Source organism: Pristiophorus japonicus, chromosome 15 (assembly GCF_044704955.1).
Source record: "Pristiophorus japonicus isolate sPriJap1 chromosome 15, sPriJap1.hap1, whole genome shotgun sequence".
NCBI lineage: Eukaryota > Metazoa > Chordata > Chondrichthyes > Pristiophoridae > Pristiophorus > Pristiophorus japonicus.
The window spans coordinates 79926493-79950295 of NC_091991.1; the positions used below are offsets into that span (position 1 = coordinate 79926493).

Below are 23803 nucleotides of genomic sequence, written 5' to 3' on the forward strand. Positions count from 1 at the left end.
CCCACCTGAGCTCCATGTCCTTTGATACCCTTACCTAATGAAAAGACACCAATCTCCATCTTGAAAGCTACTATTCTCCCAGCACCTATAGCCTTTTGGAGAGGGAACTCCAGATTTCTATTTCCCTTTGTGAGAAAAACGTGCGTCCCGACTTCCCTCCTAAATGGCCTGGCTCTAATTTTAAGATTATGGAGGAGAAATTCCCTACCTTAGCGCCACCGGTTAGCGCGGAGTTAAGTGAAGAAAGTGGCAGACACCACTCCTCCGCCAGCTGGCGACAGGTCCCGCGGCGTCCGCCATTTTCGATGTCCTGGTAATGCTGGCGTTCAGAGGTAATGTCGTGGAAATAAAATGGTGAAATGGTGACATCAAGTTGGCGTGCAACGCCAACTTAATGTCACCAATGTGACTTTGACCCTATCGCTGGGTCCTAAACACACCAAGTAAACATATCCAGGATGGAATCATTCGCCTGTGGTCCCAGTGACCACAACCCCAATTTCCCTTTCAACAATAGTCCCACACCTTACCTTCCCTCTGTTACTGACCATCACAGAGTCCTCTTGGATACAATGCTGAAATAAATGCCACCACAAAGCAAACTTTCCAGTCCAACTATATACATCTATCCATTCAATGTGATAGCAAGCAATCAACTCATCACCTTATGCATTCCCTTAGTGACTGTCTTGTGTGTGTCTTTGCCTATCCTGTGCTACCCCAGTGGCTGGTGGAAGGCTGCTGACTTTGTGGGAGACACTGCAAATGGCCTTGCTGGTCCACCTTGAGGATCTCGTAGCCGAGAGTGTCAAATCAATCTTCTTGTTCACCCTCTTCTTGGCCAGCCACTGGCTGGGCAGGCTGCATTTCTTGAGTGTGAAATGAGGAAGGCACAATAGTGGAGTTGTGGTGAGGGGTGGTAAGAAAGCAAGAGGTGCATGCGAGAAGGAGGACATCGTATGAGGATACCAGGGTCTTGTATCCTTTCTGCCTCGCCGTTAGCCAAGGACTCAGCCATGCCACTTGCCAAGAATGGCCTGCAATGTCTCCTCAAAGATGGTGAGATGAGGCTAGAATTGGTGATGTGTCTCGTGATTGGTAGAGATTGTTGGTAGGTGAGTTATTTTTTTGGGGGGGCGGGGGGGGGGGGGTCATGCATTGAATAGTGTGCGAAGCTAGTGGTGCATTTAGCAGAAAAGTTATGTTAAATCTGTATCAAACCTTGGTTAGTTCACACTTGGGAGTACTGGGCACAGTTCCGGGCTCCCGATTATACAAAAAATATAGAGGCATTGGAGAAGGTGCAAAAATAATTTACAGGGATGGTGCCAGAACTGAAAGGATATACTTATTTAGAGAAAAGAGCCCCAGCCTGTTCAATTTTCCTGATATGAGAAGGCTGAGGGGTGGCCTGATAGAGGTCTTTGATAGTGAAAGGATTTGATCGGATGGACATAAAGAAAATGTTGCCACTTGTAGCGGAGTTCTAAATTAGCGGACCATAAATATAAGATAGTTACTAATAAATCCAACAGGGAATTCAAGAGAAACTTCTTCACCCAAAGAGTGATAAGAATGTGAAACATGCTACCTACAAGGAGTAGTTGAGGCAAAGAGCGTAGATGCATTTAAGAGGAAACTAGATAAGCACACGAGGGAGAAAAGAATAGAAGGATATACCGATGGGGTTAAATGAAGTAGGGTGGGAGGAGGCTCACATGGAGCAAAAACACCAGCGTATACCAGTTGGGCCAAATGGCCTGTCTCTGTGCTGTGCACGCGATGTAACTTGCCTTTATAATACCTTTAAATTAGAAAAGCATTCCAAGTCGCTTCACAGAAACGTAATCAGTCCAAAATATTCACCAAGACAAAAAGGGAGATATTTGAAAGTAGAGTGGGGGCTGACCTAGTCAAAGAGATGGGTTTTAAGGATGGTCTTAAAGAAGGAGCAGGAGGATAGGCATAAGAACATAAAAATTTGCAGGAGTAGGCCAGTTGGCCTCTTGAGTCTGCTCCGCCATTCAGTAAGATTGTGGCTGATCTTCTCCTCAACTGCACTTCCCGCACTATCCCAATATTCCTGGATTCCCTTAATATCCAAAAATCTATTGATCCCTTTCTTGAATATACTCAACGACTGAGAATCCACAGCTCTCCGCAGTTGAGAATTCCAAAGATTCACCACCCTCTGAGTGAAGAAATTTCTCATCAGTTCAAAATGGCCGACCCCTTATTTGTGAGACAGTGACCCCTGGTCATAGATTCCTCAACCAGGGAAACAACCACCCAACATCTACCCTGTCAAACCCCTTAAGAATTGTATGATTCAATAAGATCATCTCTCATTCTTCTAATCTCGAGAGAATATAGGCCAAGTCTACTCAATCTCTCATAGGACAATTCCCCCATCCCAGGAAAAAGTCTACTGAAACTTCGTTGCACATCCTTCCTTATGTAAGGAGACATAGTACTCCAGGTGTGGTCTAATCAAGAATCATAGAATGGTTATAGCACAGGAGGCGGCCATTGGGCCAGTCGCGCCCGTGTCGACTCTCTGCAAGAGCACCTCAGCTAGTCCCATTCCCCCGTCCTATCCCCATAGTCCTGCAATTTTTGTTCCTTCAGATACTTATCCAATTCCCTTTTGAAAGCCACGATTGAATTTGCCTCCACCACCTTTTCAGGCAATGCATTCCAGATCCTAACCAGTCGCTGCATAAAAAAGTTTTCCCTCATGTCACCTTTGGTTTTCTGCCAATCATCTTAAATCTGTGTCCTCTGGGTTCTCGACCCTTCCGCCAATGGGAACAGTTTCTCTCTAGACCCCTCATGATTTTGACACCTCGATCAAATCTCCTCTCAACCTTCTCTGCTCTAAGGAGAACAATCTCAGCTTCTCCACGTAACTGAAGTCTCTCTTCCCTGGGACCATTCTTGTAAATCTTTTCTGCACTGTCTCCAAGGCCTTCACATCCTATCTAAAGTGCGGTGCCCAGAATTGGACAAAATAATCCAGTTGGGGCCGAATCAGTGTTTTATAAAGGCTCTATATAATTGCAGTAAGACACTTATTGTACAATCCTTTTGTAATAAAGGCTAACATACCACTTGCTTTCATAATTGCTTGCTGTATCTGCATGTAAACTTTATGATTGGTGTACAAGAATACCAAGGTCCTTCTGAATACCAATATTTCCTAGTCTTTCACCATTTAAAAAATATTCTACTTTTCTATTTTTCCCACCAAAGTGGGTAACTTCACATTTCCTCACATTATATTCCATTTACCATGTTTTTGCCCACTTAATTAACCTGGCTATAATCCCTTTGCAGCCTCTATGCGTCTTCCTCCCAGCTTACTGTCCCACTGAGCTTTGTAACGTCAGCAAACTTAGATACATTACATTTGGTCCCCTTATCCAAGTCATTGATATAGAATGTAAATAACTGAAGCCCAAATACAGAAATGTAAAGGAAGACTTGCATTTATATAGTGCCTTTCAAGACCTCAGGACATCACAAAGCGCTTTATAGCCAATGAAGTACGTTTGAAGTGCAGTCACTGTTGTAATATAGGAAACGCAGCAGCCAATTTGTGCACAGCAAGATCCCACAAACAGCAATGTGTTTTAGTAATAATGGTTGAGGGATAAATATTGGCAAAGACTCCGGGGAGAACTCCTACACTCATCTTCGAAATAGTGGCCTGGGACCTTTTACATCCACCTGAGATGGCAGACAGGGGCCTCAATTAAACATCTCATCCGAAACACAGCACCTCCAACAGTGCAGCACTCCCTTCATACTGTACCGGACTGTCAGGGAGAGAATTCTAGAGCTTGGGGCCTAGGTGGCCGAAGGCAAGGCTGTCAATAGTGGGGTTAAATCATCTTAAAATCGAGGCCTGTGTTACATTCCGAGAAGCGCGCACAATCCAGTTGGCTCGGCTTCGCCCCTCCACCTGCCGGTGCTGAAAAGGCTTATTTGGACCAGCGCGATTCAAAGTGACTTCATTTTCCTTATGTAAATGCAGCTTAGAGTATCTATTTACACAAGTCATTATATAGTGAGATTGCCCTTAAGCGTCCTTCAATGCAAAGGCAGTGTCAGCTGAGGATCTATTTCAGATCAAGCACCGCAGGCTATTGAGTCTATAGACTGGCACAAGTGGCCCTCTCACAATGAGAGTCAACGTGCTACTGTTAGCGAAGGCTACAGTGAACCAGGTAACAATTAGCACCATTGTTGAATCAGAAGCGGGTCTGTAATTGTCCACCATATTACATTTATAAAAAGATATATAAAGAATACAAAACTGGTGGTCTCACACACCCCATCACAATTAAGGTCCTATTGTAACTTCCTGCCTCAGTTCACTGCTCCAAAATACAGTAACTCTACTCGATTTACGCTGAAGCACATTTTCCCTCTGTGAAACAGATTATACTGTTACTCAGTATTAACCGCTCCTCTTGTCCATTGACTCAGTTGTGACTCTTGTCTGGCATTATGATGTTATACAACAATCTCTTCCAATCCCGAAGGCACAATTGCAAAGCACTAACTTAGTGACCAATTTGCCTGCTGTAATGCAAGCTTTCCCAATGGAACAGCTCTCAAAACATTGTTTGATTCCTTTCTGAGTTGGGCTCAGCAATTGCACACTTGTCCCTCAGTCAGAAAATTGTGGGCTTAAGCCCCACTGGAGGAATTGAGCACATAATCTAAGTAACTCTATGTCAGCACTGCGCTGTTGAAAGTGCGATCCTTTGGAGGAAAAGTTAGTCTTCCTACTCAAGTAAGTGGAAACAATCTCACGACACCATTGAATGAAGAGCACAAAGACCTCTTCATGTTCAGGGCCAATATTCCTCCTCAACTAACAACCAATCTTGTGTATAAAATGACAGCTGTATTTGCCTACACAACAGACACTGCACGCCAAAGTAATTAATTATATATGAAGCATTTTGGGATGTCTCGGGAGATATGGTAACGTTTTATATACAAGTTCAAGTGTTTTTTCCTATTTTCTCTTGCCAGTTTTCTCCTGAAGGTGGTGTCTCCTTGGTGGGTTGCGATTCGACAGCTCCCAGGGAGGATCTCCATTATTAAGCCCAATTGGCATGCGCCTCCACTCAAAGGGCGATTCCATGCTTGCAGCTAGGAAGCATGCTTACAGGGAGCGTAGGTCAGAGACAGAACTACAACACTGTAGCCCCAATTCTCTGGCCCATGCTCCCATTGACTGTGGCTGCTCATTGCAAGCAACATTTGGTTATGTGGGGAATCACATCAAAGGCTGGTCCTGTCCCCACTCGATGTCCACACACATGCATTTCCAACTGGATAGCAATCAGCAACAGGAATTTTGGCCATTTTTTCTTATCCCAGTCCCAGGCATGTTAAGGGCAACAGTACCACCCATACTGCTACGGTTAAGTTTAGCTAGCTCATAGAATTTTACACACAGAAAGAAGTTTGTGTGTCAGCCATGGCTCAGCACTCTCGCCACCGAGTCTGAAAGTCATGGGTTCAAGTCCCACTCCAGATACTTGAGCACATAATCTCGCTGACACTGCAGTAGTGAAGGAGCGCTGCAGTGTCGGTGGTGCTATCTTTTGGATGAGCTGTTATACCCAGGCTCCATCTGTCCTCTTGGGTGGACATAAACGAGCAGTGGAACACTCCCTGATGTCTTGGCCTATATTCATCCCTCAAATAACACCACCAAAAACAGAATATTTAGTCATTAGCTCATTGTTGTTTGTGGGAGCTTGCTGTGCACAAATTGGCTGCTGAGTTTCCTACATTACAACAGTGACTAAACTTCAAAAGTACTTCATTGGCTATAGAGCACTTTCAGACTTCCTGAGATTGTGAAAGGCTCTGTATAAATGCAAGTCCATTCTTTCTTTATTGGGTCTATCATTCCTGTATCAGCTCTCTGAAAGACCTATCCACTTAGTTGCACGCCTGGCCACTTGCCATAATCTGTTAACTTATTAGTTGAGTAAGCAGAGACACCAGACATAACCATTAAACTAAACTCCTTTGAACTATGAAAAACTGAAATGTTTGTAAACTCAATTAGTTATTAAGCAGTAGTTACTGTCAGATGCATGCATAGTGCATGATTAGGAACAAGGTTATCATAAACATAAGAACATAAGAATTAGGAACAGGAGTAGGCCATCCAGCCCCTTGAGCCTGCTTCACCATTCAATAAGATCATGGCTGATCTGGCCGTGGACTCAGCTCCACTTACCCGTCATCCTTAATTCCCTTATTGGTTAAAAATCTATCTTTCTGTGACTTGAATACATTCAATGAGCTAGCCTCAACTGCTTCCTTGGGCAGAGAATTCCACAGATTCAAACCCTCTGGGAGAAGAAATTCCTTCTCAACTCGGTTTTAAATTGGCTCCCCCGTATTTTGAGGCTGTGCCCCCTAGTTCTAGTCTCCCCGACCAGTGGAAACAACCTCTCCGCCTCTATCTTGTCTATCCCTTTCATTATTTTAAATGTTTCTATAAGATCACCCCTCATCCTTCTGAACTCCAACGAGTAAAGACCCAGTCTACTCAATCTATCATCATAAGGTAACCCCCTCATCTCCGGAATCAGCCTAGTGAATCATCTCTGTACCCCCTCCAAAGCCAGTATATCCTTCCTTAAGTAAGGTGACAAAAACTGCACGCAGTACTCCAGGTGCGGCCTTACCAATACCCTATACAGTTGCAGCAGGACCTCCCTGCTTTTGTACTCCATCCCTCTCGCAATGAAGGCCAACATTCCATTCGCCTTCCTGATTACCTGCTGCACCTGCAAACTAACTTTTTGGGATTACCAGCAGCAGAGTGGCGCAGCGGAAGCGTGCTGGGCCCATAACCCAGAGGTCGATGGATCGAAACCATCCTCTGCTAACTGCAATCTTTAATGTGGGTGCAACCAACATTTGCACTGCAACTAATCCCAGCCATGACAAGAATTCATCTCTAAAATCATTCTCTTTCAATTCATTTGAGGAGCTTTGGCTGATAGAGCACACTCCAAAAAGAGTTTCATGCACAAGGACCCCCAGGTCCCTCTGCACCTCAGCATGTTGTAATTTCTCCCCATTCAAATAATATTCCCTTTTACTGTTTCTTTTCCCCCAAGGTGGATGACCTCACACTTTCTGACATTGTATTCCATCTGCCAAACCTTAGCCCATTCACTTAACCTATCCAAATCTCTTTGCAGTCTCTCTGTGTCCTCTACACAACCCGCTTTCCCACTAATCTTTGTGTCATCTGCAAAGTATCGAGACATACATAATCCATTTAGCACCTTTAGAGTCCTTCAACAAATCCAGTGAGAGAGAATAGGATAGAAGCCGGGTGGGTGGGGTTTTACAAAAATAATTAAATTGAGTTAACGTGTGACTATAACTGTGGCTATAATCACAGTTTACTTTAATCTAGCTCTCTGTTTACAAACTAGAATAAAAACAGTGACTGTTTTTAAAGAGTTCTACAGGACAGAGTTCTTATGTGGTTCTTATGAAGGCCTTTACGGCAATCCTCTGTTGGATGAGCCATAAACAATGTGGGTTATAATGGTCCATCACACAGGAGAATTGGCAATGCAAAGTTTATTTTACTGGAGCTTATATCTATCTGAAAGGGGCTGTAAGCAGCGTCAGGCCATTGTAAAGCGGACTGCAGTATGGGGGAGGGGACTGCAGTACGGGGGAGCTTTATAAAAGAGATACGGGGAGGGGGTAAATCTCATCTAACCCACTGATATAATTGGTCACCCATTTGCACCCCTGCTGATTTTTACTTTCCATTGTAAAATCGGGCGGGATGCTGAATGGGCAGCCAAATCGATCCCATCAGTCTCTCGCCGGGCGAGTTAGGTTAAAGTTACCCCAGGGTATTTTGTTCAAGTCCTCTAATAGAGAGAAAGTCACAGCAACCCTGTGTTCATGCGAATTTCCAGATTTAACGCGACATCCTGTCATAGCGCCGCACAGAAAGGGCTATCCCAATCCACTTTTTCTTCCCTTTAGAACATAAGAACATAACATAAGAAATAGGAGCAGGAGTAGGCCAGTTGACCCCTCGAGCCTGCTCCACCATTTAATAAGATCATGGCTGATCTGATCATGGACTCAGTTCCACTTACCTGCCTACTCCTCATAACTCTTCACTCCCTTATCGCTCAAAAATCTGTCTGTCTATTTAAATATATTCAATGACCCAGCCTGCATGGCTCTCTGGGGCAGAGAATTTCACAGATTTACAACCCACTGAGAGAAGAAATTCCTCCTCATCTCAGTTTTAAATGGGCGGCCACTTATTCGGAGTCTTAGTTTCCCCTGTCAGTGGAAATATCTTCTCTGCATCCACCTTATCGAGCCCCCTCATTATCTTATACGTTTCAATAAGATCTCCTCTCATTCTTCTGAACTCCAATGAGTATAGGCCCAACCGACTCAACCTATTTTCATAAGTCAACCCCCTCATCTCTGGAATCAACCTAGTGAACCTTCTCTGAACAGCCTCCAATGCAAGTATATCCTTCCTTAAATACAGAGACCCAAACTGTACGCAGTTCTCTAGGTGTGGCCAATACCACGTACAATTGTAACAGTACTTCTCTGCTTTTATACTCCATCCTCCTTGCATAAGAACATAAGAAATAGGAGCAGGAGTAGACCATACGGCCCCTCGAGCCTGCTCCGCCATTTAATACGATCATGGCTGATCCGATCATGGACTCGGGTCCACTTCCCTGCCCGTTCCCCATAACCCCTTATTCCCTTATCGGTTAAGAAACTGTCTATCTCTGTCTTAAATTTATTCAATGACCCAGCTTCCACTGCTCTCTGAGGCAGCAAATTCCACAGATTTACAACCCTCAGAGAAGAAATTCCTCCTCATCTCAGTTTTAAATGGGCAGACCCTTATTCTAAGATTATGCCCCCTAGTTCTAGTCTCCCCTATCAGTGGAAACATCCTCTCTGTCAAGTATAATTGTATACGTTTCGATAAGATCACCTCTCATTCTTCTGAATTCAAGTGAGTAGAGGCCCAACCTACTCAACCTTTCCTCATGTCAACCCCCTCATCTCCGGAATCAACCTGGTGAACCTTCTCTGAAGTGCCTCTAAAGCAAGTATATCTTTTTCTGAAATATGGAAACCAAAACTGTATGCAGTATTCCAGGTGTGGCCTCACCAATACCCTGTATAACTGTAGCAAGACTTCTTTGCTTTTATACTCCATCCCCTTTGCAATAAAGGCCAAGATTCCATTGGCCTTCCTGATCACTTGCTGTACCTGCATACTAACCTTTTGTGTTTCATGCACAAGTACCCCCAGGTCCCGCTGTACTGCAGCACTTTGCAATCTTTCTCCATTTAAACAATAACTTGCACTTTGATTTTTTTCTGCCAAAGTGCATGACCTTGCACTTTCCAACAATATACTCCATCTGCCAAATTTTTGCCCACTCACTTAGCCTGTCTATGTCCTTTTGCAGATTTTTTGTGTCCTCCTCACACATTGCTTTTCCTCCCATTTTTGTATCGTCAGCAAACTTGGCTACGTTACAGTCGGTCCCTTCTTCCACGTCATTAATATAGATTGTATATAGTTGGGGTCCCAGCACTAATCCTTGCGGCACCCCACTAGTTACTGATTGCCAACCCGAAAATGAACCATTTATCCCGACTCTCTGTTTTCTGTTAGTTAGCCAATCCTCTATCCATGCTAACATATTACACCCAACCCTGTGAATTTTTATCTTGTGCAATAACCTTTTATGTGGCACCTTGTCAAATGCCTTCTGGAAGTTCAAATACACCACATCCACTGGTTCCCCTTTATCCACCCTGTTTGTTACATCCTCAAAGAATTCCAGCAAATTTGTCAAACATGACTTCCCTTTCATAAATCCATGCTGACTCTGCCTGACTGAATTATGTTTTTCCAAATGTCCTGTTACTGCTTCTTTAATAATGGACTCCAACATTTTCCCAACCACAGATGTTAGGTTAACTGGTCTATAGTTTCCTGCTTTTTGTTTGCCTCCTTTTTTAAATAGGGCGTTACATTTGCAGTTTTCCAATCTGCTGGGATCTCCCCAGAATCCAGGGAATTTGGTAAATTACAACCAATGCATCCACTATCCCTGCTGCTATTTCTCTTAAGATCCTAGGATGCAATAAAGGCCAACATTCCATTTGCCTTCCTGATTACTTGCTGCACCTGCATACTAACTTTTTAGGCCCAAGTTTCCACATGATTTGCGCCTGATTTTTTAGGAGCAACTGGTGGAGAACGGACTATCTTCGAAATCGCAATTCTCCACATTTTTTTTTCTGCAGTTCTAGTCAGGTAGAACAGTTCTACTTTGGAACAGAATTTTTTCTTCAAAAGGGGGCGTGTCCGGCCACTGACGTCTGATTTGAAAGTTTCCACAGTGAAAACGTACTCCAAACTAACTTAGAATGGAGCAAGTGAAGATTTTTGTAGAACTGAAAAAACCTGTTCCACACATTAAAAAAATCAGGCGCAGGTTACAAATTAGGCGTCCAGAACGAGGTGGGGGGGGGGGGGAGGGGGGGGAAGGGAAGTCATTAAATTCTACAATAAATCCTTATTTATACTTCTACAAATATTATACAAATAAATCCAACCTGAATAAACATTTATAAGCAAAGAAAAGATTAAATAAACCATCTTCCTACCTGTGTGAAAGTGCTTCAGCCAGCCTCACAAGTTCGTTCGTTCCCGACGGCAGGGGGGGGGGGGGGGGGAGGAGGAAGCCGTTCCCGACGGCGGGCGGGCGGGGAGTGTGGGACCGACCGACCGAACGCAGCGGGGGGGGGGAGGAAGACGTTCCCGACGGCGGGCGGGGAAAGACGTTCCCGATGGTGGGCAGGCCCGACCGCAGCGGGGGGGGGGGGGGGCGTTCCCGACGGCGGGCGGGCACAACCGCAGCAAGGGGGGGGAGGAAGAAGTTCCCGACGGCGGGCAGGCACGACCGCAGCGGGGAGGGGGGAAGACGTTCCCGATGGCGGGCGGGCCCGAACGCAGCGAGGGGGGGGGGGAGGAAGCCGTTCCAGACGGCGGGCGGGAAGGAGACAGTGAGAAGGCTGCAAGTGCTGATGGCAATGTGCTTTTATTAAAAAATGTTCAAAAATTAAACAGCTACAAAGAACTACAAAAATGGCCGAGTGCCAATGTTTCCTTCACACTACGCGTGCGCGAACGCTCCAACGCGCACGCGCAGGGTTGCCGGCAGGAAAAAAACTAATTTAAATAGTATCCGCCCCCTCCCACTTACAAAATCGGTGCGAGTGTAGGCTCCGCCCCCCTGGGCGCCGCGCCAAACAGACAAGGAGCTGCAGGGCTCTCCAGAATCGCGAGGTTTTTTTCCGGCGCCGTTTTAGGTGCGAAAAACAGGCACCCAGCTCAGAGGGGCGCCCGTTTTTTATCGTGTGGAAACTTGGGCCCTTTGTGTTTCATGCACAAGGACCCCCAGGTCTGTCTGTACTGCAGCATTTTGCAATTTTTTTCCATTTAAATTATAATTTGCTTTTCCATTTTTTCTGCAAAAGTGGATAACCTCACATTTTCTCACATTCTACTCCATCTGCCAAATTTTTGTCCAGTCACTTAGTCTGTCTGTATCCCTTTGCAGATTTTTTGTGTCCTCCTCCTTTGCCTTTGCTTTATTGCTATTTTCTTATTCGTTATTTAACACACACACTCTTGTTGCATACATGCCACAGCTGGCAAGTTAACATTGGCTGGTCCCTGGGTAGCAAGACTCTAAATGACTAATTCTGGCTTATTGACTTGCGCGCTGGGCATACGGAAAGAGCGAGAGAGAGCGAGAGAGAAAGAGAGATGTGCACAGAGAGTAAGAGAGAGACAGAAAGTAAAACAATCTGGGGCACAGATGAACAAAAGGACAAAAAGCAAGATAAACAATGGAGACAGCAAGCAAAACAAGAGCAAAAGAGATGAAAGAGAGCAATTGGGGCAGAGACAGAGTGACAAGCAGCCAAAAGAAAGGAGAGACACAGGTGACAGACCTGGCATCACTTGTGTCCTGTCGGCGACTTGGATTACAGGGATGCATTGGCGGTGACCAATGCACGCTGGGACAATCCCATCAAAAGATGAAGCGCTACTCGCACAAACTTCCCCATTTATTTTGGTCGAAGGCATTTGGAGGCAACCTCAATGGAACAGATTGTTATAAGTGTTAGATTTAACTTCACAGTTTCCATGGTTCCTTCTCAGTGATGTATGTATTCAGGGAAATATTGGGGGAAATTCTGTTATACAAGCAGGTCTAATCTTGATCTGAAAAAACACATGTCCAAACAAAGCACGTGTCGTGTGTTTATTCGGCAGGACATTAAGCAGAGAGGGTTAAGTCACAATGACCCAGAATTAGTGATAGATGTAATCAGGAGAGTGTTTCATATGCAGTCTCTTCTTCAGAGGCAAACGCAACATGTATTATGTCTGAGAGCTCCTGGAATTGCATCAGATCTACAAACCATGCAGATTTGTTGGCTACAGTCCTAATTTAGTGCATCCTTGCATGCTTGAAGTCCTCCAATTTGTGGTTGTTCAACATATTTTCAAAAGAAAGGTGCAACCTCACAGACAGGTCAACTACCACTTCCCCACTTAAAGCCTTAAAATAATATTTTCTAAGTGGGGACATGCTTAGAATTCCATTTAAATTAAATCTTCTGCATGTGCAGTATATTCACTTTTGAAACTGCCATTTGAAGCAGTCATTTGCACTTCAAAATAATTCTTTGTAATGTGAAGCATTCAGAGACATTTCTGAGAGATATGATAAGCTGCTCTGTAAATCTTTGGTGAACAAGTGCCATGAAGCTTGTACTAGATAGTGTCATGACGATAGCCCAGCGTAACAGCAACTGAGGGGCAGATGCTGCACAAAGGGTCTAGTACACAAGGGTTCGCCACTTGCAATTGGTGGAGAGTTGCCCATACAACAAACTAAACCAATGCGCCTTTACTGATGCTTCTGCTGTAAAAGGCTGACTTACAAAAGTATAAAAGGCACTTTGTTCCACTGTGCTCACAGGCTGTGAAGTACTTGCCCCTGACCACAAAATATTATTCCAACACCACATCAGATTAATTGCATATTCAGCCATGTATAAGATCAGCCCCTCTCTCTCTTTCTCTGGGCTGACTTATCAAGAATTACAAGGGCTTAATTTCCCACCTGGTTGCTTTTAGCAGACTATTTAATAAAAAAAAACTGTTTCTCACTTCATGGACTTTCTGCTTTAATATTTCACCTGGTTATTAAAATACCTGTCAGCTATAGCGGCAATATATTTTTCTCCTTTGAAATAAGTTAGCATTATCAAGTGCAGGGAATGGCAGCTGAATTGCAATGCAATATAGTGTGGCAAAACAGCTCCAACTCATGTGCAATTCGCGCTCTAAAAGTACCCATATGCTTTTCAATTAGCTATCTGTTCTGCTATCTACAATGGAAACCCCAATGCAGTCTGGCCATCTCCCATGGAGCAGATACGTTTTCCAAAGCTTCAGGTCACATGTAGCCCGACAGGGGAAGTCATGTAGTTGTTGATGAACAAGCAGATTTAGCTGCGCCAATTCCAGATGGAATTTGTAGTAAACTTTGCTTTATTAAAAAAATACTGGTACTTGCACATCCCGAAAACAATGCAATAAGTTCAAGCATTAACTTTTGCCGCCGTTTCCTTTCCCGCTGCAAATCGAGAGGGGAATTTTTCTGCTGACAACCTTAGCTTCTGTCCGACGTTTACAGCATAAAGGGCTCAAATTTCCCCAACCTCTTTTTCTGGCGCCCTCACCTGAGGTGCGCCGCTTTTGTCTGCCTCCAAGCACGGCGAAAATCTTCCTCCCGGGTCTGGCCGCTCCCCAGCCTCTGCTCGGTGGTGGCTTAGCATGGCCCAGTGGATTGGGGGCGGAGTCAGGTCCCGGCGCTGAAAACAGTGCCGGGACCTCTGTACATGCGCTGGAGTCTGCGCGCATGAGCAGTAGTTCCTGGCAGGCCGAATCTGAGAGTGCGCGCTGCAGGCTGTGTGGGAGGGGCCTGAAGCACGCCGTCCCTAGCCCTGGCCGAATGGGCTTCCACATCGGCAGCCCGCTGCTTTCCCTAAGTAGGACTTCTATTTTTTGTGTGTTATTTACTGATTGATTGATTGCTTATTACTTTGGTCTTGGTGCTTTAGGTGCAGGGTCCCTTCTATTTTTTTTAATGTGTTATTTATTGGTTGATTGATTGCTTATTACTTTTTGTGCTTGATGCAAATGTACTGTTTTGTTTAGTGCTTGATGCTTTAAATGTATTAATGCTTCTTTAATGTTGTTGTGAAGGTGTTTAGTGCTTTGTAAGGTCCCCTCCCCCCTATCTCTGGCTGCCTGCGCTGATTTCTTAAGTCACCGCAAGGTTTTTCTGAACGTACAAGAGTGCCCACATATGCTGGCCTAAGTTAGTTTGAAGTAACTTTTAGCTGGCTAAACTTGCTTAAGTGGCCAAAACAGGCGCAAGTGGCTGGTAACGCCCCCTTTTGAAAAACAACGGAAATAAAAAAAAAACTAACTAACTCACGTACGCTGGCTCAAATTAAATGGCCAGAATTGCAACTAAAAAGATACTCCAGAAAAATTAAGTTGCTCTAAAAAAAAAACGAAGCAACTCCTGGGGAAATTTGGGCCCTATTAGAGTGTGGAAATACAATGATGCAGGAGTCACAGCGTATCATCATCAAGCCACTGCACCGGAGACAGATGGGGTAACAAAACGGTCCAACACCAGAGCCACTTTAAAGGGCACTGTCATCTGGTAAAATGTCTCGCAAACACTTTTAACAAGCTCGAGAGATGCTCCCATATCACCACAAAGGCAGAACAGATGTGAACTTTTCTTGGCATAGCTTAGCTTTCAGAGCTGGGCTCGTCCTGACTGAAACCTCTACCCAGTGAACAGATAGTACAGCTTTCAAATCTGCCAACTTAGCCAAGTGCTCTTTACATTTGTTTTTGCCATTTGTGCGACATTGGCAGGGTAGTATTTATTTCCCGCCCCCAAATGCCCCGAAGGCACAAGTCAACCGTGTAGTGTGGGACTGGTGTCATATGGAGCGCAGTTGGGGGTTTTAACCACAATCATGATTATTTCTTTCCTGGTGCTAATAAATGACCAGTTTATTAAATTTGGTTTCACAACTTGGCTTGGTGGCATTTGAACACATGACCTCTGTGTTACTAGTTCAGTACCAGAACGATTAGAGTGTTGTAACCAAGAGGCGACCATACCCAATCTGTAGAAAAGACAGATTTGAAAAGGTATCGGAGCTGGAGATGGGATAAATATGCTACGTTCTTTAGAAACTTACAGTTGGACTGGGAGCGCTCAGACCAGAATGTGCTTTCTCTAAATACCAGAAAATAATGTTCCCAGTTTCATTTGGAGCTGTTAACACATATCCAAACACAGCTCCAAACAAGCATCAACAGTCAGGGTATTTTGATTAGATGAAAAGGGAAGGGTTGGGCTGGTCCTGTGACATAGCCAAGGGGTGATGTGTTCATAATCGAAGGGCCTAATTCTGCTCCTAATTCCTGTCGGAGTAACTATTTGTACTAAGTCTCCCTGCTTTAAAGAGTTAGCGAGAGTTAGGACAAATATCACCAACTCTGCACCATCCCCCCCAGCGCAATTCCTACTAACCCATTTCTGCGCATGCATCCAACACCACGTTGCCTCCACTGAGCAGCCGAACGCATCCGCCGAGCCTCCTGCAGCGCGGAGCGGGCCCCCAAGAGTCCCGCAGCGCCAAGCAGGCCCAGAGTCTCCCAAAGCGCCGGGGAGAGAGGGCAGTGGGGAGAGTGAGCTTCGGGGGGGCGGGGGGGAGGGACGAGAGAGACAGAGAGACAGAGAGAGAGCGCGAACCTGGGAGGGGGAAAGAAAGAGACACGGTGGGGGGGTAACCAGAGGGGAGAGAGGGGACTCAGAAGACGGATCACGCTCTTCCAACCCCCTGGTGCGTGCAAGCTCGGTGCGTGTGTTACAAGGGACATCGTTGGGCTGGATGAAATCCAGAAGTCATGACACTGTCACTATTCACTTCATACCCAATAAACATGTTAACAATCCGCACACAATGCCCCATCTATGGGGAGTGTGGTAAGGTCTTGTGCTTGGGTAAGGGTCTTCAGCTGGCGGAGGGATTGCTGGGGTAAGGGTCTTCAGCTGGCGGAGGGATGCACTTATGCTGGGGTAATGGACTTTAGCTGGGGGAGGCAAGCACTTATGCTAGGGTAAGGGACTTCGGCTGTGGGAGGCAGCACACGTGCTGGGGTAAGGGTCTTCAGCTGGGGGAGGGATTCACTTAGGCTAGAACTTGGTGGCTTTTGGGGAGATCTATCCTCTGTGGCTTCTGAAGTCAAATTGGAAAGTCACTCAGAACTTGGGCTGGCCGGTTCCAGTTACACATTCCAGAGGAACTTCAGAGTGTGGCTTATCCTCCAAGGGGACCAATCAGCAATAGGTCTGGAGAGCTAATCAGAGAAATGGCTGCATTTCATTTAGTACAAATAGATGTACCCAATTCTTATGTTCTAATAAAGTACTTTGTTGTTTGGTGTAAAGAAAGAACTGTACACCAATTTTCTCAGACATCATGCACTCATTTGATTTGCATCCATAAGGACAGTGCACCTTTACACGTCTAAGGAGCCACAATTCCTCTACCCACAAAATAAAATCAGGGTTGTCTTGAAAACCCACAGATATATGATTTTCGAGCGTTCAATATTATTAAATCATTAAAATAAAGGTATTCCTCCCATTCTTGTCAAAAGTGGACAGCCACCCCTTAAACTTTCTTCATTTCCCAACTCAAAAAGGAAAATCCCATTCAAAATAACAAAGACATGCTCAGGAAGTCCACAGGCTGGTTAATCAAGCTCCCTGGCATCACATTTTCTAAGCGCTTTCTATTAACTATGCAGAAAATCATAAACTTGGTCTTGTTTACAGTTCTTTTTAAAACTAGAAGTACCATTCAGAGGAAATTGTCACCAACACATTTACAATGTTACTGCACGTGGTGAGCAGAGGGATTAATGGCCCCAAGTTTCCACATGATTTGCTCCTGATTTTTAGGAACAACTGGTGTAGAACGGAGTATCTTAGAAATTCAAATTCTCGGCATTTAGTTTGCTCCAGTTCTAGTCAGTTAGAACAGTTTCACTTTGGAACAGAATTTTTTTTTTCAAAAGGGGGCGTGTCCGGCCACTTACGCCTGTTTTCAAAGTTTTGTCAGTGAAAACTTACTCCAAACTAACTTAGAATGGAGTAAGTGAAGATTTTTGTACGCTCGAAAAAACCTTGTCTACACTTTAGAAAATCAGGCGTAGGTTACGAATCAGGCATAGGGAATGGGGGGGGGGGGTCTAAAGGGAAGTTTACAAACATTAAACACTTCAGTTTTACAAATAAAGAGCCATCATCAATAATAAATGATAAAAACATCAATAAATCAACCAATAAATCAATCAAAAAAAATTAATAAGAAATATATTTTTTTTAAATCAATAAATAAAACATTTTCTACTTACCGACTGCAGCACCGGGAGCCCTCCAACAGCGTGCTGGGATTGCCCCCCCCAGTGTGTCTCTGTCAGTGTCTCTATCTGTCTGTGTGTGTCTCTCATTCTCTGTCTGTCAGTGTCTGTGTTTCTGACAGCGAGAGGAGGGGGAGGAGGGGGGTAGAGTGAGAGAGGGGGGGAGCAGAGGGGGAGAAGGGGGAGGGATGGGGGAGAAGGGGATAAAGGAGAAGGGGATAAAGGAGAAGGGGATGAAGGGGAGAGGAAGATAAAGGGGAGAAGGGGGAGAAAGGAGATGGGGGGGGAAAGGAGATGGGGGGGGGGAAGGAGATGGGGGGGAAGGAGATGGGGGGGAAAGGAGATGGGGAGGAAAGAGATGGGGGGGAAAGAGATGGGGAGGAAAGAGATGGGGAGGAAAGAGATGGGGAGGAAGAGATGGGGGGGAAGAGATGGGGGGGAAAGAGATGGGGGGAAAAAGATGGGGGGGAAAAAGATGGGGGGGAAAGAGATGGGGGGAAAGAGATGGGGGGGAAGAGATGGGGGGGGAAGAGATGGGGGGGGAAGAGATGGGGGGGGAAGAGATGGGGGGGGAAGAGATGGGGGGGGAAGAGATGGGGGGGAAGAGATGGGGGGGAAGAGATGGGGGGAAGAGATGGGGGGGAAGAGATGGGGGGGGAAGAGATGGGGGGGAAGAGATGCGGGGTGGGAAGAGATGGGGGTGGGAAGAGATGAGGGGGGAAGGAGATGGGGGGGGGAAGGAGATGGGGGGGGAAGGAGATGGGGGGGGAAAGGAGAAGGGGGAGGGAGGCTGAACGGGCCAGGCCCGAGACGTCGGGCAGGGCCTTTACAGGTAGGTGGCGTTGGGTCGGGGGAGTCGAGTCGGGTCGGGAGGAAGCAGGAGCTGGCCGTGGGAGGAGCCTTATTCACGCAGCCCCAGTGAGGCCATTGGGCCAGGGCTAGGGGCTGCGTGCTTCGGGCCCCTCCCACACAGTTTCGGGCGCCTGGAGTTACTGCACTTGCGCGCCCACTGTAGCGCGCATGTGCAGAGGTCCCGGCACTATTTTCAGCGCAGGGACCTGGCTCCGCCCCCTACAGCTCGTGCTGCGCTGCGCCGAGGGCCAGAGGACCTGCAGGGAGGTGGAGAATCTGGAGGGTTTTTTTAGGTGCACTTTGTGGTGCGAAAAATGGGCGTTCAGGTCGGGACTGCGCCGTTCTAGGCGCAGCTCGAAACTTGGGCCCATTGTCTCTACATTAACTGCATTGAAGGTAATTTCATCTTCGATTTGCGCCATGTTGTTTACTGGGGGCCTTATCCTATCCTATAATATCCTACTTAAGTTGCATGTATAAATTAGACAGAAAAGTTTGTGCCCGTAAGAGAATGAGCAATATCCATATAGCACTCCTGCCACATTTTGACAACCATCCGGACCTCTTAAACAAGAGAAAGCGTAACGACTGAAGAGAATCACCTAATTTAAGAAAGAAAGACTTGCATTTATATAGCAATTTTCACAACCACCGGACATCTCAAAGCTCTTTACAGCCAATGAAGTACTTTTGGAGTGCAGTCACTGTTATAATATGGGAAACGCGGCAGCCAATTTGCGCACAAGCAAGCTCCCACAAACAGTAATGTGATAATGACCAGTTAATCTGTTCCTTTGTTATGTTGATTGAGGGATAAATATTGGCCAGAATTTACATTGCACCAATCTAAATTCATTAATCCTCCACAGTGGGAAATGAGGCTTTCCACATTGGAAAACGGGAACAGGAGTCGGTCATTCAGCCCCTCGAGCCAGTTCCGCCATTCGTGGCTCGTCTGTAACTCACTGTTACCACCTGTAGGCAGGGTTCTGACTGTGCAAGACAGGATTAAAACTCTCAATCTACTACATCCCTGATGATTGAAAAGCTAATGGCGCTTGGCACCGACAGATGCTGCCATCAGGCTTTCTCCTGGTGTCAGTCAGCCACCTCGGAAACAGAATATCTTGCAGTCTCTCCTTTTGGCTGAGACAAAAAATTAAGGAACAAGAGCCTGTGATCTGATCTCTTCCAAATGTCAAACTTCAACTGCACTTTCCTTATTAGCACAGTAATTCTCAGCTGCTATTGTCAGAAGTAGCTGTCAGCAAGACATCCATTGATAGCAAGTGGAAGTACAACAAACCCATTACTACCAACTATCTTGCCTCATCTACTCACTTGGTTGTCTAGACTGTTGAAGGCAGCAGGTATTAACAGTAAACAAAGCTCACATGGTTTCTTGGAGCTGTTGATATGTCTGTGTAACTAGTTTATGTGCTCAGTACAAATACGGTGCAGAGGTTTAAATTTATTTTAAAAACGCTATTTCCAAATACCTCTTCACTCTGATACTATTCTCCTCTCAGGAGTACAGAGAACCTATATTTCATGGAGGTGGTGGTGGTGGGGTGGGGTGGGGGTTTAGGGGAGGAAGGATTGGTGCAAAGCCCAAAACAAATTGGACCATGCAAAAGGAAAAGGGATATTTAGGCACAGGAGGCAGTTCAGAGGAGTGCTCCAAGATGTCAACAGCCGGGGGAATGAAGCGTAAAGAGCGACTGGAGAAATGTAGGCTTTTCAAACTTGAAGAGACGGAGAGGGGATCTTACAGAAAATGAAATAGAGATGGTAATTGTGGAAGGTGACTTTAAATTGTTAGAGTAGGACAAGGGGACACAGATGCAAATGAGAAAATCTAGTTCTGACATCGGGAAGTTTTTCTTCACACAAAGAGTGAGCAACACGTGGAATGGGCTTCCAGGTAACGAGTGGAGGCAAAACCCCTGCAATCATTTAAGAAACAACTAGCTGCCTGTATGAAGGGAACTTTAGGATCTTTTTCGATGGATAAACTAAAATGGGCCAAATGGTGGTCCTCATCTGTAATTATTTTGTGATCTTGTACCAGCTCCTCCAAGTATTGCATGTCGCTCAGCTTCTCCTTCAGATATAATCTCATCTCATTACGGTGCTAATGCGACTATAATAATTACAATATAAAGACAAGTTAGCCACAAAACTAATCAGGATTCCTTCTGACAGCCACATGCACTATCCCTGTAACCTCTTCCAGCCTGATCATTTCTTCTACCGAAACTTACCATAATGCAGTTCGGGACTGTTTAAACTAATATGACAGGGGGATGGGAACCTATGCAGCGAGACAGGGCGAAGTAATATGGAGTCAGAAACAGATGGTAGAAAGGTAAAAAGCAATAGTGGAAGGCCGAGTAAACAAAAGCAAAAAACAAAAAGGGCCACACTACATCATAATTCTAAAGGGTGTTAAAAAAGCAAGCCTGAAGGCTTTGTGTCTTAATGCAAGGAATATCCGTAATAAGGTGGATGAATTAACTGTGCAAATAGATGTTAACAGATATGATGTGATTGGGATTACAGAGACGTGGCTCCAGGATGATCAGGGCTGGGAACTCAACATCCAAGGGTATTCAACATTCAGGAAGGATAGAATAAAAGGAAAAGGAGGTGGAGTAGCATTGCTGGTTAAAGAAGAGATTAATGCAATAGTTAAGAAGGACATTAGCTTGGATGATGTGGATTCTATAGGGGTAGAGCTGCAGAACACCAAAGGGCAAACGTTAGTGGGAGTTGTGCACAGACCTCCAAATAGTAGTAGTGATGTTGGGGAGGGCATCTAACAGGAAATTAGGGGTGTATGCAATAAAGGTGCAGCAGTTATCATGGGTGACTTTAATATGCATATAGATTGGGCTAACCAAACTGGAAACAATACGGTGGAGGAGGATTTCCTGGAGTGCATAAGGGATGGTTTTCTAGACCAATATGTCGAAGATCCAACTAGGGGGGAGGCCATCGTAGACAGGGTGTTGTGTAATGAGAGAGGAATAATTAGCAATCTCATTGTGTGAGGCCCCTTGGGGGAAGAGTGACCATAATATGGTGGAATTCTACATTAGGATGGAGAATGAAACAGTTAATTCAGAGACCATGGTCCAGAACTTAAAGAAGGGTAACTTTGAAGGTATGAGGCGTGAATTGGCTAGGATAGATTGGCGAATGATACTTAAGGGGTTGACAGTGGATGGGCAATGGCAGACATTTAGAGACCGCATTGATGAACTACAACAATTGTACATCCCTGTCTGGCATAAAAATAAAAAAGGGAAGGTGGCTCAACCATGGCTATCAAGGGAAATCAGGGATAGTATTAAAGCCAAGGATGTGGCATACAAATTGGCCAGAAATAGCAGCGAACCCGAGGACGAGGAGAAATTTAGAACTCAGCAGAAGAGGACAAAGGGTTTGATTAGGGCAGGGAAAATAGAGTACGAGAGGAAGCTTGCAGGGAACATTAAGACGGACTGCAAAAGCTTTGATAGATATGTAAAGAGAAAAAGGTTAGTAAAGACAAACGTAGGTCCCCTGCAGTCAGAATCAGGGGAAGTCATAACGGGGAACAAAGAAATGGCAGACCAATTGAACAAGTACTTTGGTTCGGTATTCACTAAGGAGGACACAAACAACCTTCCGGATATAAAAGGGGTCAGAGGGTCTAGTAAGAAGGAGGAACTGAGGGAAATCCTTATTAGTCGGGAAATTGTGTTGGGGAAATTGATGGGATTGAAGGCCGATAAATCCCCAGGGCCTGATGGACTGCATCCCAGAGTACTTAAGGAGGTGGCCTTGGAAATATCGGATGCATTGACAGTCATTTTCCAACATTCCATAGACTCTGGATCAGTTCCTATGGAGTGGAGCGTAACCAATGTAACCCCACTTTTTAAAAAAGGAGGGAGAGAGAAAACAGGGAATTATAGACCGGTCAGCCTGACATCGGTAGTGGGTAAAATGATGGAATCAATTATTAAGGATGTCATAGCAACGCATTTGGAAAGAGGTGACATAATAGGTCCAAGTCAGCATGGATTTGTGAAAGGGAAATCATGCTTGACAAATCTTCTGGAATTTTTTGAGGATGTTTCCAGTAGAGTGGACAAGCGAGAACCAGTTGATGTGGTGTACTTGGACTTTCAGAAGGCTTTCGACAAGGTCCCACACAAGAGATTAAAGCACATGGGATTGGGGGTAGTGTGCTGACGTGGATTGAGAACTGGTTGTCAGACAGGAAGCAAAGAGTAGGAGTAAATGGGTACTTTTCAGAATGGCAGGCAGTGACTAGTGGGCTACCGCAAGGTTCTGTACTGGGGCCCCAGCTGTTTACATTGTACATTAATGATTTAGACGAGAGGATTAAATGTAGTATCTCCAAATTTGCGGATGACACTAAGTTGGATGGCAGTGTGAGTTGCGAGGAGGATGCTATGAGGCTGCAGAGTGACTTGGATAGGTTAGGTGAGCGGGCAAATGCATGGCAGATGAAGTATAATGTGGATAAATGTGAGGTTATCCACTTTGGTGGTAAAAACAGAGAGACAGACTATTATCTGAATGGTGACAGATTAGGAAAAGGGGAGGTGCAACGAGACCTGGGTGTCATGGTACATCAGTCATTGAAGGTTGGCATGCAGGTACAGCAGGCGATTAAGAAAGCAAATGGCATGTTGGCCTTCATAGTGAGGGGATTTGAGTACAGGGGCAGGGAGGTGTTACTACAGTTGTACAGGGCCTTGGTGAGGCCACACCTGGAGTATTGTGTACAGTTTTGGTCTCCTAACTTGAGGAAGGACATTCTTGCTATTGAGGGAGTGCAGCGAAGGTTCACCAGACTGATTCCCTGGATGGCGGGACTGACATATCAAGAAAGACTGGATCAACTGGGCTTGTATTCACTGGAGTTCAGAAGAATGAGAAGGGATCTCATAGAAACGTTTAAAATTCTGACGGGTTTAGACAGGTTAGATGCAGGAAGAATGTTTCCAATGTTGGGGAAGTCCAGAACCAGGGGTCACAGTCTAAGGATAAGGGGTAAGCCATTTAGGACCGAGATGAGGAGAAACTTCTTCAGAGAGTGGTGAACCTATGGAATTCTCTACCACAGAAAGTTGTTGAGGCCAATTCACTAAATATATTTAAAAAGGAGTTAGATGTAGTCCTTACTACTAAGGGGATCAAGGGGTATGGCGAGAAAGCAAGAATGGGGTACTGAAGTTGCATGTTCAGCCATGA

The 23803-nt window shown here is 45.3% G+C and overlaps 1 protein-coding gene and 1 non-coding gene across 2 annotated transcripts in view; one reads left to right on the forward strand and one right to left on the reverse strand.

The window, feature by feature from the left end:
• Positions 1–23803, reverse strand: part of pdzrn4 (PDZ domain containing ring finger 4) — a 572541-nt gene that overhangs the window by 278336 nt on the left and 270402 nt on the right.
• Positions 6857–6928, forward strand: trnam-cau (transfer RNA methionine (anticodon CAU)). Its single transcript has one exon. It is a non-coding gene; the product is annotated as a tRNA-Met (tRNA).